Consider the following 14,852-nt stretch of genomic DNA (forward strand, 5'->3'; position numbering starts at 1 on the left):
GGTGGATTCGACCAAACAAGAGTGAATATTAATCTCAGAATAAATCGTCAGTTTTGACATATTTCCCATACTGACACTGTCAATGTGCCAGTTATACCTGTGGTTATACCAGGAGTTATTCTCGGATAAAAGTTTGGTCGAATCGGGCCTAAGTAAATATCCGCTAGCACCGGACACAATAATAAATAAATAATAATAAATAAATATCCTTAGACATTTTACACTGCGCTTCTAGTCCCAAACTAAGCAAAGCTTGTACTATGGGTACTAGACAACAGATATAAACATACTTAAATACTTTTTTTAAATACATATATTTATACATAGAAAACACCCAGTCAAATACAAACAAATATGTTCATGCACACAAATGTTTGTACTGTGCGGGAATCGAACCCGCAACCTCCGGAATAGTAGTCCGTTTCGAACCACTACACCAAACGGCCGGACTAGAAACTATGGTAGAAACTACGTTTTAGCGATACAAAAGCTAAAAATTATAAACAAATCTTTCATCATTTATCGAAACTAATAGATTAGGCTCGAAGAATAGAACAAGAGTTCTCGCCATTTTTAAAATAAGTTTTGACCTAGATTTTCAAGTAGGTAAATGTAGCCTACTTTTTTGACAAAGTAGATCTATCTAAGTCTGAACTTGCTGTGATCTATGTCCATTATAAAAAGACATTAAAAAATACGGCCAGAGTAATTTTTTTAATGCAAGGTATTTTACAGGGTCAATTTAAAAAATCCTTTTTTCAAAATTTCGATGGGAATTCATTTGGGATTTCATTTGCCAAATTCCTCGCGAACAAAACGCAATATGAGGGGTATAAAAAAATCTGTAATTGACTACTCCATGCTAGACAGTTTGGGCGGTGACCGGAGCCGCGCATGCGCGCTAGCCCAGCCCCTGCTTATCCCGGTCAGATACAAAATGGCGACCGTGTAGCGCGTTTCAAATTGATTTTTTTTCCAACACATTCGTTTCACAACCCGTATTCAACGTACAAAACTCCACAACAGCATCAAAACGAAAATAGAACAACGCCGCGCGCGTACTCCGTTCAAAAATACCAATTCTAATTTATAACCTGTGCAGTGTAATTGCAATAGTAAAGCGTCTATAAGTTTTTTCAATTTGCTAATTATCTTCTTAATTTGACAAATGATTAGGTGTGGTGCTTGTTCGAACTGAAAGTCGTCGTCTGGAATATAACACGTAAGTATTCCGTACTCATTCAATTTAGCCAGACTTCATAAGACGGCTCTGTGACCTAAAAATTTAGACTTAATGCAGTTAGTAAGTATGTCGGCTTATCACTACCGCCCGCTGCGTGGAAATCGAAAAAGTGTGCCTATAAAAAGTACCTTATTGGGAAAACAATTGAAATAGGAATCGGTGTTCGATTTTTGAAATTTTCAAATTCAGCATAGGTATCTTTTCTTTTTCACGGTTTAACATGCCAGTGACATAATGACATAATGCGAACATTATGTGTGCGATGGTGACGGAGTTTCCCGATTTTTTGGAATCCCACCAGCTCTCTCGCTCTGGCCAGATAGCTCTGTCCTTGTCGTCCATTCCTCAATGGATGTTAGACATGCGCGTTTTTGGGAAGATTTGGGAGTCGAGATGATTTCTCTGGATTTTTAATTCTTGAGTTATGTCACTTTATTGGTTAACGTTCGAAATCTTTAAGACTGCAGTTGTGATGAAATAACAAAATGTCGATATATTTACATGATTATTGACAATTCGCTCAATTTTAGGGAAGAATAGACTGATTTATGTAACTTCCACCTTATTAACTAAAGCATAGAGACATCAGTATAATTTTATCGTTCTTTCTATGAATTAATCAAAATTTTAGACTTAGTTTCTTATAAAATGTAGTATGGAAGAAGGTGTAGCAAACTTATAAGAGAAAAGTCCCTATTTTAGTATAGCTGTAGTGCACAGATTCAAATTCAAATTCAAATATTTTTTTGCACAATTTTGGATTAGAGAGTATGTTTAAAGAAGTGTACATAATTTACGAGAAAATAGGTCTAACAAAATGATTTTGTCATGTTTTGTAACGATTTATGTTATTAGTAAAACCAATAATTAGAAATCAATAGTTGCATGATGCTTGTCATATTTTAATGCTTGACCACAGTTTCGTCTGCATATTTTTATTAAAAAATCACTTTAAAACGATACATACAGATGACAAATGTTTAATGAAAAAAAAAACTGTTTTTTTTTATAAAATAACCTACTTGTACTTCGCTTTTGCAATTTCTAATCGGTTGAAAGAGTTTTAAATACTTACTATTCTTAAAATATGATTTTTAACAATACACACTGGCAGAAATGAAATTCGATTCAACTGACACTAAAAGAAAAAAACAAAACTTTCAGCGATTGTTTTTTTTTATTTATTTCTTAGACAAAGACTGATAGCTTAAAATTATCTATGCTACATCTATCAACTCTTTTAACTACAAAATTAGACTCTATTCAGCCGTTATATGATTTAAATACCTTTAATATGATGAAATGAGTTGTAAAATGCATAACATTTTTACGTTCATATCGTGATCTCGTATATTCGTTATAGAGCCATAAAAATCGTTACAAATTATTAACATATCGTTAAAATCCCTTTCTTTGCACGCACATGTAGAATTTTAGAAGCAAATTATTAATAAATACTTATTATCCAGTCAACAAAATGGTGCAATGGGTTTTAGAATGCGTATAGTAATAAAACACATAGCTTTTTTAATAGGGAGTAGTTATTAACGTAGCAGAGTTTTATGATCGACTAGCTGACTCGGCGAACGTCGTACCGCCCATGTTCAGTAGTTTCGGAGCCTATTCAATACAAACAATCAATCAAATCTTTAGTTATTTTAAAAAAATGGACTTGATAGACTTGTTCAATGCATTCTAAGCTCATTTATCACAATTTTGGGACACCCTGTATGAAAAAACAATCTAGCAAAATTCAAAGCTAATCAAAAAATACAATTTTACAGACAATTAAAAACTTACTCGATTTTCTAGGTAATTTCAATCCCTTGAGTGTTTTTTTAAAGAAGTGTCTTCGAATAATTGGTAATACTAACAGATAGACGCGATTTACCCCCTTAGAGGTTGAATTTGGCAAAATCCCGTCTTAGTGAGCACCTACGTTCTAAAAGGAACCCCCATGCAAAATTTGAGACTCGTAGCACTTGTAGTGTCTGAGATTTCGTGATGAGTGAGTGAGTCAGTGACCTTTCGCTTTGACACTACTGATTTTACCTACACTGTGGTGTCATAGACATACCGTTTAATTGAGAGCTCTGCCTACGGGGGCATGACATCATAGACAATATTTTAACCTCAGTGACACAGGACAAAAACATAGAAGTAGTTTTTTAATACTCTAACTACAGTTTAACTACTCCCACCTCTCGTTGCCACCAATGCACCTTCTGTACCGTCCACTGCTGGACAAATGCCTTCCTCAAAGATTACCATTCCGACCGGTCCTGCGCCGCCTGCATCCAGGGACCTTTTTTTTATACACAACGAGGAGCCTGTATCTCACCTGATGGTAAGTGATGATCAGGCCGAAGGTGGAAGCGAGCTTCACCCGGAATCCTCAACCACGGAGGAACTGGCTACCTTACCTCTAACTGCCGGAACACAACAATGCTGTTAACATTGTCGTCATGGCGACAGACTTAGGTAAGATGGTGGTAGCTAGCCAGGCGGACTTAGAACAAGCGCTACCACCAACCAAACCGAACAAATCTGCCCCCACTGGGAATCGAACCCGGGACCTCTGCGTCTGAAGCAGGTGGTCTTACCACTAGACCACAGAGGCGGTTAAGACCACAGACCTCCCGCGACCCTCACCAAATCGTTGATCCACCTCGGTCCACCTAACCTGGGTAGGGACTCCACTACATCTTCCGGCCTGTGGTCGCCATTCGAGAACTTTTCTGCCCCAGCCTATACTTCTCCATAACTAGGAATTTTTTTTGCTCCGTTTGGTTGGTGCTAGAGCTTCTTCTAAGTCAATTCAATTCAATTCAATTTAATTCAATATCTTTATTGCTTTCCATGTTACAAAAAAAAAATACAAAAAATACAATTTGTTTATTACAAACTAGCTGACCCGGCGAACTTTGTTCCGCCTTAATGGTAATAAATAAGCAGACATTTTTTTTTATTTCGAACGGGATAAAAAGTATCCTATGTCCTTCTCCTGGCTCTAAACTACCTCCCTGACAATTTTCAGCTAAATCGGTTCAGCCGTTCTTGAGTTATAAGTGGTGTAACTAACACGACTTTCTTTTATATACAGGGTGTTTGGTAAATGGGTATATGAGCCAACACTAGCCCATGTTATCATGAGCATATAAATGGTATGGTGAAGTCAGAAATTTGATATCATCATTTTATTTTTTTAAATTTTCATACAAAATAAATTTTATAAAATCCGATTTGTATGAAAATTAAAATAATTAAAATGAAGATATCAATTTTCTGACTTCACCATACCATTTATATGCCCATGTTAACATAGGCTAGTGTCGGCTCATATACCCATTTACCAAACACCCTGTATATAGATTAATTACAACATTTGTTACGCTGTTTAGGTGAACTGGATGTTGTAGGTACCTACATAAGGTCTTAAACAATCTATAGTCTCAATCATAGACCCGGTTTGGGCATAGCAACATTGTGTTTTTCAAATATTTATTTATTAATTCGGCATGCATATTAATGTTAAGAACTTCAGAAATATAGAAAAATCTTAATTTTAACTGAAAGTACTTGATGTCATATTTTAAAGATGTCAAATGTTTACGATGTCAATTTACAATGACAATATTTTATTTAATATTAAGTTAGTAAACAATAGCTACCATCTTCTTACCTAAAGTTTGTCGCCATAACAACAATGTGACAGCAATGTTGTGTTCCGGCAGTTGGAGGTAGGATAGCCAGTTTATCTGTGGTTGAGGATTCCAGGTGAAGCTCGCTTCCACCTTCAGCCTGATCATCACTTACTATCTGGTGCGGTGCAGTCCAAGAGCTTCCCCTTTATGGTTCAAAACAATCCAAACTCCCTATCATGTGACATACCAGCTTAAAAATTAACCGGAAGTAAATCTAAACACCTATTTATATCTGGAACACCTATTTATAGTAGTCTAGTTAGGAGTTCCAATAAATAATAAGTAAAGGTCAATAACTAACGAAATTAATGACGAATCCGACGACCTTCTTCACCAGATCGTCGGCTCACTTAGTGTGAAGCCTGCGCATACTACGTCTTTCGGCCCGTGGTCTCCAGAACTTTTCTGCCCCAACAACCATCAGTCCTACAACCATGGGCGGGACCGGTCCTTGAGGAAATCCTTGGGAGAGGCCTTTGTCCAGCAGTCGACGTCATTTGACTGAAACGAACGAAGTTGGACGTCCACCCATAAGGTAGACCGACGACCTCACGAAGGCGCTGGATGCAGGCCGCTATCAACCGGCCTTTGTGGAAATCATGGGGGAGGCCTATGTTCAGCAGTGGACGTCAGCTGAAATAATGATGATGATGAACGAAGTCTAAACCACGTGTACTTAACCATGTAACCGATTGCATCCGTCAGATCCGACTTTAACAAGAACGTTACCAGTTCGATCCCAGTGAGGACAAACGTTGATGTGCTGTTCATTGTAGTTTATTGAAGGTAACCTGATATTATTGCGCGTTTCACAGTTAACCCAAGCTCTCGTTCCCACAGCTGCAACTCCTGTGTAGTCAGGATCTACAGCTTGACCGCCAATAACCCAAGCAGTGAAGGTCAAGTTTGTCCCGGGGAAAGTTAGACTGTCATTGGACCCGCAACGAAATTAATCAGAAGAACATAGGAAGAGTTCGAAGCTATTTGTTTAGAGTATTTTATAGTACAGTACCACTTTTCTGGTGGATGTCGTAAAAGGCGATTAAGGGACAAATATGCGAACATCAGGCCTCCCCAACCCGTCTGGCCAGCGTGGGGAGTGTAGGACAAATCCTCCATTTGCCTCTGGTAAATTAGAGGGTCGTGCTCCTGCAGTGGAGACTGAATGACCTGATGATGATGATCTTAGGACCCCATCATTTAATTTCCCGTGTGGAACGAAGCCGCAAGCAAAACTTAAGTAAAATGAAGCACTTATTTTTAACTTTAAACAATGTCCTTGTAAAAATGTACAACAGATACTAAACAATATTTTTTATTTCCTAGCTTTATAAATTAATAGGAACAAAAGAAAGTTGTTTATATTATTTTTGTATTGATTTTCGCCTCTCCAACCCGTCTGGCCAGCGTGTGGAGTGTAGGCCAAATTTGCCTCTGGTAAATTAGAGGGTCGTGCTCCTGCAGTGGAGACTAAAATTAAATGACCTGATGATGAAAATGATTTCTTTATAAACATAATATACCTACTCACGTCATTGCACTGGTGTGTGTACCTTGCGTATTTGTGTGCGGAAGTAGTGATGAGTGTTAAAGTTACACAATAATTAATTATAATTGAACATGGAGGTCATAATGTGACATTCCATAGTCACATTTTACTGATAGAATACATTTCAAAATCTATCTACATAGATTATCGCGTACATACGCGAAATACCACTCAAATCACAAAATCTCAGAAACTACAAATGTGCTACAAACTTGAAATTTGGCAGGTAGGTTCTTTATAGGATGTAGACATCCGATAAATCCGTTCGATTTTACGAAATTCCACCCCTAAGAGGGTGAAACGGGGTCCACGCGTACAAGTATTTATTATCTGTTTCTTCCATAAATTCCTATCCAAAAATAAAAATAAAAAATCTAAAACCATTAGTTTCTCCTTTTCAGTTGGGTAAAACATAAACAACGATTCACGCTTGACACATTATTATTGATCAAATTATCATACACGATACACGCAAGTCCCAGGAGTTGAGGTGTGGTGTCGACACGTTTTAGGGTTCCGTAGGCGAACGAATAAACTTATGGTATTATCCATATAGAGGAGCAGACACTACCAGTCAAGTTTTTAGAAAGAATATTAGTACAAATAGTCCCTTTAACCAGAGTAAATACAAATGAGTAGGTCATCTTCATAGAAACGCCCGAGCGCGGTTTGTATGTGAACGCGCCAATACGTATGCGCGCCGCAATTATATGGCGCAAATATACGTATGGCAAATATACGTATTGGCGTAAATTTAGCGTTGATTAGCGGTGATTTGCCCCGAATTTTGTCAGTGTGTGCGTGCGCGCTGCATACGTATTGGGCATTGGCGCGCTCACATACAAACCGCGCTCGGTGCGTTTCTATGAAGATGACCTACTCATTTGTATTTACTCTGCTTTAACCCATTAGCTAAGCTGAATATGCCTTAATAGTATAATAAACCATAATAGTCCAGCAGCGATGGGGTAGTCGCGCTCCATTTTCATTCCAGCTGAAGTACAATTCGGTATCACGGTAAAGTCCACACGTTATCAAAGACGAAACAACAGATTTAGCACTTTCCATTAAAAGTCCAAGCACCTTATTTTTGAAACTAAAATTACTAAAACAGCAAATGTTCGTGATGCGTTTGAGAAAAAGTAGTTTACTGTCAGCTATTGCGTAAAGGTGCAGTTGCGCTCCGTTTACATTTCGGCATCGATTGAACTAGCTGTCAAAATGATACCACGATACGGATTTGTCATAAAGCTGATTTTCGTTCGTCGTCCAGACACATTGCAATTGAAAATTTTAGCGCAAATAGGGCCTAGGTAGTCTGCAACTATTGACGTCCAAATGTTATATTAGATGTTTCTCTCGAATCCTGCGTAAAAGGTATACTATAGCATAATTTACTCAGGGATAGTGTGGCATTCTAACGATGAAAGAATTTATTTCTTTAATTAATTCTATATTTCCAGATATAGACGTATTCTTGCAACACACGAAAGCGAGTGAGATTTACTTGTGTGTGTACTATACATGCACTTAACGATAGTGTACCTAATGCCTATCAAAACTTTTGAAAAACAAACAGTAGCGAGCCAGCACATATGTAAAGTTCACTATACCTACTTGATACTTAATTTATTTCTTTAAAATTTAGTATGGTTAAAGATTCAGTAATGGCAGCCCTAACCACGAGTTTATTTTTACACCAGTCCTGTCCCTTCTATTATAATAAAGCCCTTTTAAGCAGGATTTCCTCTATCATGATGACGAATGACTGGGTGATAGATTGGCTCGAAATGTGCCAATGGCCGACGATGACCGAATTTCCAAGTGGTGGATCGTGAGAATCAGTCAATTCTTCATCTTAACGACACGACCTGAATGTGTTTTGGTTCATATGAATGTCCCAGCGAACATTGAATTTTCGGATAGTTCCAGTTTATTCTGTGACCTATTATTGATACCATTTGATATAGAGCTCATGAAGCACTTTCAGGATCAGTAACCAGTTTTTCGATATCTTGTGTAGTTTAGAAATAATCGAATGAGATTACTTATTGTTTGGTTTCCACCCTGTAGATGCGGGCTGCGTTCCTTTTGACCTGATTGCAGACCGCAGAACGCATCATCATCATCACCATCATTTCAGCCACAGGACGTCCACTGCTGAACATAGGCCTCCCCCAATGACTTTCACATCGCACGGTTGGTAGCGGCATGCATCCAGCGCCTTCAGAACGCATCCTGGGTGGCAAATACACTTGATGATTATTGTATGTCGGTCTTTATACATACATTTTGTATTGATGCGATCTTACTGTGCGGGCACGAGCAAAAAACGCAAACAGCACCACTGACAGATTGTAAAAAAATATAAACGAAAAGTATTTTTTTAAGAAACTACAATTCTGTCAGGTACGTTTTTAGTACCAACACAAAAAATGATCGTCAATTGAGACAACGTTAAGATAAAATTACGTAATAAGTTTTTTGACACCAATCAATCATTTATTAAATGCGGAAATGAATTAAAAAATCGTTCCGATTTCCCATCTCAATTTAATTTGGAATATTTAATTGAAAATTAATGAACACTCCGTTTAACACCTTTGCTGCGGCAGTAACTTTCTAATACTTTCCATTCCTTCGGTACAAGGTCAGTAAACCTGGTATTAAAACTTACATTGTGGCGGCACAAGGCTTAAAGACCTTGTAATATTTAAGATATATTAATTTTATTTTTGGCTTCATGTTAATAGATATTGTGTTTTTTTTCTTTGAATATTAATAATAATGCATTTATTGACATACACCTGAAGGCGTTCGTGAATAACTTGTTTAGTATAAAAATTATAGCTATATTCAAAATACAAGGCTTATGCACCCTGTGCCGCACTGAAGTAGGGAAGTCTGATGGGTATTCTAGGGATGTGAAATACAAATATCGATAGTTTAAATTAAGTTTTAATAAAAATTTAAAAAAGTAACAAACAAAGATGTTTTAATAATTTAGTCTAAATATTTTACAAATAAGACATACGTGCATAAATACTTAAATAAGCTATATTTAAAGAAAAAATATTATTTAATAACATTTAGTTACAACTTCAAATGTTTGTCACGAAAAACATTATTTAAATTAGCAGTAAATCGTGTAGCAAATTAAATTATAATCAATTTGCAGTTTTGATTTTGTTTGTTTCTCTTGACGCCATGTCGACATGTGCGTTTCTTACGAATGCGAGGCAACACTGGCTGCACGAAGCTAGCGTGGGGTGCGGTACCAGGTGCCCAGGGTACAAGGTGCTTCGACCTGGTTTCGCATTGTGAAGACATTTTATTACTTCCGTGCGGTACCAGGTCCAAAAACCTAGTATTAAGGTAGGTACATCATTGGATTCTATTTTAAGAATACATCATAGATATATATTCATCACTTTCCTACACCTGACCCAATTGAAGTTATGCCTTTCGCACGACAAGGAAGACTATAATTTTCTTAGCCGCACGGTAAACGAGACGTACACAAGGTCTATAGACCTGGTTTCGCACTCAACGTGTTAAGATAAAAAATGATTTTGAAAATCGTTCCGAAATGTCCCACATTTGTGTTTTTAATTTTGGATTTTTTTTTGTAAATTCTATTATTATCAATCCCAGAATCGGTAAACTATCGTTTTTTAAAGAATTTAACTCGATTAAACGATATCTACAGTTAATGCCGTTACCAGTCGAGCAGAAAGCATTCTTAGAAACACAAAAAAGTGAGAATCCGTATTAAGTGTATAATGGACAAGCGCAGAGCGTTTTTTGCTCTTATAAAAGCAAACGGGACTATTCCCACCTCTCGTTCCCACCGCTGCAACTCCTGTGTAGCCAGGATCTACAGCTTGACCGCCAATAAAACCCAACTAATGAAGGATAATAAAAAAAGAAATAAAGGGACAAACAAAATAAAATTATTTAGTATCCAGAGTTGCCAGTAACCCTGTATAAACCTACCAAGTCATGAATTATTTGGTTATTGGTGAAAACCACACGAAATTCAATAGTTTTCTAGTAACTTTATCCCGAAGAAACTGACTCTACATTGTACTCATTTTGCTGTGGAAATCCTTGTCCAGCAGTGGACGTCATTTGGCTGAAACGAACGAACATCCTGTATATGTAGTTTATAATATAACGCGTGGAATTGTAGGTAATCTAACTACGTCAGATTATAATTTGACGGAATTCACAATTATACGGTGTCAAACATAATATTATTATGTACTCTCGAAACCAGGGTCTGAACTAAATATTGTTCTGAATTATTTTATTTTTCATTCATTTTATCGACGACAAAGAATCCATTTCCCTATTGTTTTGTGTTTTAATGAAATTACAATGTCACTTTCATAATGTATATTGTCACAAAGACAGTAATTATCTTTACCCGATGATAATCTTGATACATAAATATCCATTCATTGTAATTGGAAATATTTAACCTCTAAAATAAGGAAGATCTAATTTTCTATTCTATTCTATTCTATTGGTTTAATCTATCAACATGGAAAGCATTGGGGGAGGTCTATGTTCAGCAGTGGACGTCCTATGGCTGAAATGATGATGATGATTCTATTGGTTTGTACTCGTATACCAAAATGTAGGCTTGTTCAAATTGCTTTCTTTACCACACTTTTTACATTTACCCGACTGCGCCAGAAGGAGGGTTATGTTTTTAACAACATATCAGTTGGAATTTTAAGTGGCGCAAGAAACTATAGTCTGATTTTTAATTCGACGGAATTTTGACATTTCAGAAGTGTTGCCAACATTGAAACATTCCCACTGAGAATGGAGAGCATTTTCACAAATTAAAAAATAATCCTTTCTTGAATTTAAGATTTTAATTGAAAAACTAAGACTTAAAAATGAACTGATCATTTCTAAATGGTTATAAATAATTTGAGTTTTTATTATCATATTTTTGAAGTTACAAAAAAAAAGGCACCAAAGATTTTTGGTTATGACCAGAAATTATTTTCCCCTTTACAATGTATGTAATCTTTTTCCTTAAGATATTTTCATCATCATCATCATTTCAGCCACAGGACGTCCACTGCTGAACATAGGCCTCCCCCAACGATTTCCATAATGACCGGTTGGTAGCGGCCTGCATCCAATGCCTTCCTGCTACCTTTATGAGGTTGTTAGTCCACCTTATGCAATGTGGACATCCCAAGATATTTTATGTTAGTAATTTTAATGTATTGCACCCAAATATTTATTTTTATCAAGTAGTTTAACAATGACATAATAATATTACCTTTATTAATTGCTTCCGCTATTAATTGATAGCAAACAATAATTAACAATATTCTAGAAATGTGTCAATCATAATATTTATATAAGATCTCATGTCTTGTGAGTTGTACCACACATTTCTTACTGCGGCCAGTAGGTGCGTGTCTCCATAGCAGCACTCACGTCGCTACGACTCGGTACCAGATCGCGATAAGAAAAAGTTTCAAAAAATTGTTTTTATCTAAATTAAAAAATCCAAATTTTTAGTAACGTGTCCGGATTTAATTTATTTTATATTTGTGACGATATAAAAGTGAAAATTGTGGTGTTGTGTTTAAAACTGCTGATTATTGATCAAAAGGTAATTTTATTTACATATTTATTGTATTATTAATTTATTTATCTATACCTGTAAGGGTAGAGTTTGGTTTATTAACTTAAAATGTTTTTTTTTCTGTTTATCCCAGGATAAAAATTATCCTGTTAGGTATCCTTGAGAGAGTCTTGGTAGAGTCTCACTTAAGAATATTAATACAATAGATATTTTGTTATAAAGTTTTATATTTTATATCAATTATTATTTTGAGATGAAGCTCCATTTGCCTCTTCGTAAAAATAATCATCCAAACATTCAATCATTCCAAAATCATTTAAAATCTCATCTGATGATGTAAAAATAATATTTTGAACTTTAAATTCGTTTTAATTAAACAAATTAACAAATATTTAATTGTTTACAAAGTCTGTGTTTTCAAATATAGCCAATTATATTATTAATATAACATAAAAGTTACATTAGCCAGGATGGAAAGTATAAAAACTTATGTTATAAAGTTATTTTTATTATACTATATTTTTTTAATACATTTCCTCGTAAAGTTATTTTATTATAAAAGTATTTTTATTTATAAAATGGTAGGTAATTCCCGTTAAATTCGTTTCGAATTCATTGTCCAGTCAACTAGGACCTCTCATTTTAAAAAGAACTGCTAGCGTAGAAGGGTCAAGCTATATTTCAGGATTAACAATACTATTTTAAATATCATGTTTGTTAGATTTTATTTCAAAGTAATATTGTAGAGAAGAAAAATTAGCTCAGTGGTTTTCGTGTAAGTAAATATTATGTAACACTTTCAGACTATACTTTCATGATAGTATGAATGATTATTTTATGATATTGGAATTCGCTGCCTGCTGCTGTCTTTCCCGAAGACTATAATCCGGGCCTTTTCAAGGCGAGAGTGAATAGGCACTTACAGGGCAGATATGTACCATCCTAGACTGCATCCCACTTAAGGCTTGGTATTTCTGCTAAAGTAGGTATTTCGCGCTGTCAAAATCTGCGCGCGCAATACTTCGCCGAAGACAGCGCGCCAAAGAGCTCTCGCGGCTACACAGTATAGAAATACGCAGTTTAGAAATACGCAGTTGGTTAGGTTAGGTTGACTTCCTTCCGTTCAAGCATCACACTCACAGCACTTTCTAATACAAATCATATCCAAGTGATACAAATTAAAACAACTTTCAAAATTTTTGGGAATATATTTTAGAATCGAATAAATATAGAATATAACTGCCAAAGTAAAAACGGTTCAAAGAGGCGTGGCGTCACCCGACCTTCCGGAAGTTCCGCGCCGGCTAAAAGAATTTCAAGATTACGTCACCCGACCTATCGGTAGATCCTCGGGAGCTTGAGCGATTGGAAAAACATTTTATGATCGTATCGACGATAAATTATGGTTGTTGCAATTCACGAAACTTTGCGAGATGGTTAATTACATTAATCAGTACACGCATCAATTTTGTTTATTAATAAATAAAAATATCATACTAAAATTGCATACATATTTGTTTGTATTAGTCTGGGTGTTTTCTTTCCATAATTTATGTATAACGTATGTACGGGGCTCTGTATCGAAAATCACTATGAGCAATGAGCATCACACACGGTTTTTAAATGTTGCAAAATTTTTATAAATGTTGTGCTTTAGAGAGTCGAGAGTATAGCAGATAATTAGTCCATCGTGAGCAGAAATTTGTCCACTAATAGCAAAATTCGTTCAAATTATAGTTTTAAAGTTATTAGGAAAAAACAGATTTTGCTGGGGTAACGTTTCAAACATTACCCTGGCAAAATTTTTTTTTGAAAGTCGTTCTATCCCGGAACCAAATACATGGATAGATCGCTCTTGTTGCGTAGTAATTTGTCCACGTATAGCAAAATTTGTTCGTGTTCCGGTTCTCAAGTTATTTAGAATTTTGCTGGGGTAATGTTTTGTGATGTCCCAGATCTCGTAAATGGCTCAACGCAGAAATTTGATTTGAATGATAAACACCAGTGTAATTAAAAGATTTCGAAAATCAGATAAAACGGATTTGTGAGTAAACCAGTACTCTTACAATCGAATAAAAAGGTGTAGCATGTACCCCTGGTACACCTTTATAACCACAGTAAATATAAATGATGTGGCTTTGCGCAAAAGAGAGATTTCAAGAAATCTAATTTATTTTAACAGTCTTACTTTCGTGGCCGAATACGCGATTCCCTTATAACAAGGGAACATGGCATACAATGGACAAATTAAAATGTTCCTTGAATAAGCTATCCTGTTAATTTCAGCTTTATATTACGACTTATAAGAAAGTTATCGAACTGCAAAAAAATATCAGGAATTCTTCTATAAGCCGACCAAATTATAAAGGTTACAAAAAAGCGACCGTTCCATACATAAGGCTTGCCATCTTAAATGAACGGTAGGTATAATATCGAGGTTTCGTCAGTACAGTTGCGAACAAAGGTGTTTGTGTAGTGTAGTTGAGTTGAGAGGTCAGATTATTGAAATAATAAAACGAACATTTTATTTTTTAAATACATTTTAAAAATAATTTTCATTACAGATAACAATGAGAGGATGACATTGCAAGGTGGTGCCAGTCCAGTCTTAAATCCGTTGATATATGCTGCATCTGCCATGTTTTTGGCTAAAAGATTCTTCTATCTTGCAGCTTAGACTTTTATTACAGACCTTAGACAGTATTTTTGGAAAACTTTTACGCATGGTAGAGGAAGGGA

At 35.8% G+C, this 14,852-nt stretch overlaps 1 protein-coding gene across 2 annotated transcripts in view; it reads left to right on the forward strand.

Moving 5' to 3' along the window:
• The first annotated feature begins 878 nt into the window (after positions 1 to 878).
• Positions 879 to 14,852, forward strand: part of LOC135085678 (putative fatty acyl-CoA reductase CG5065) — a 53,836-nt gene continuing 39,862 nt past the window's right edge. Inside the window, exon 1 of one of the 2 annotated variants that reach the window (XM_063980483.1) lies at positions 879 to 1,222. The gene's annotated coding sequence lies outside the window, so the exon portion shown is untranslated. Of the gene's footprint in view, positions 1,223 to 11,931; positions 12,141 to 14,852 lie in introns of those variants that run through there. The other variant, XM_063980482.1, reaches the window with a different exon arrangement.

This window comes from Ostrinia nubilalis, chromosome 29 (genome assembly GCF_963855985.1).
Source record: "Ostrinia nubilalis chromosome 29, ilOstNubi1.1, whole genome shotgun sequence".
In the NCBI taxonomy this organism is placed as follows: domain Eukaryota; kingdom Metazoa; phylum Arthropoda; class Insecta; order Lepidoptera; family Crambidae; genus Ostrinia; species Ostrinia nubilalis.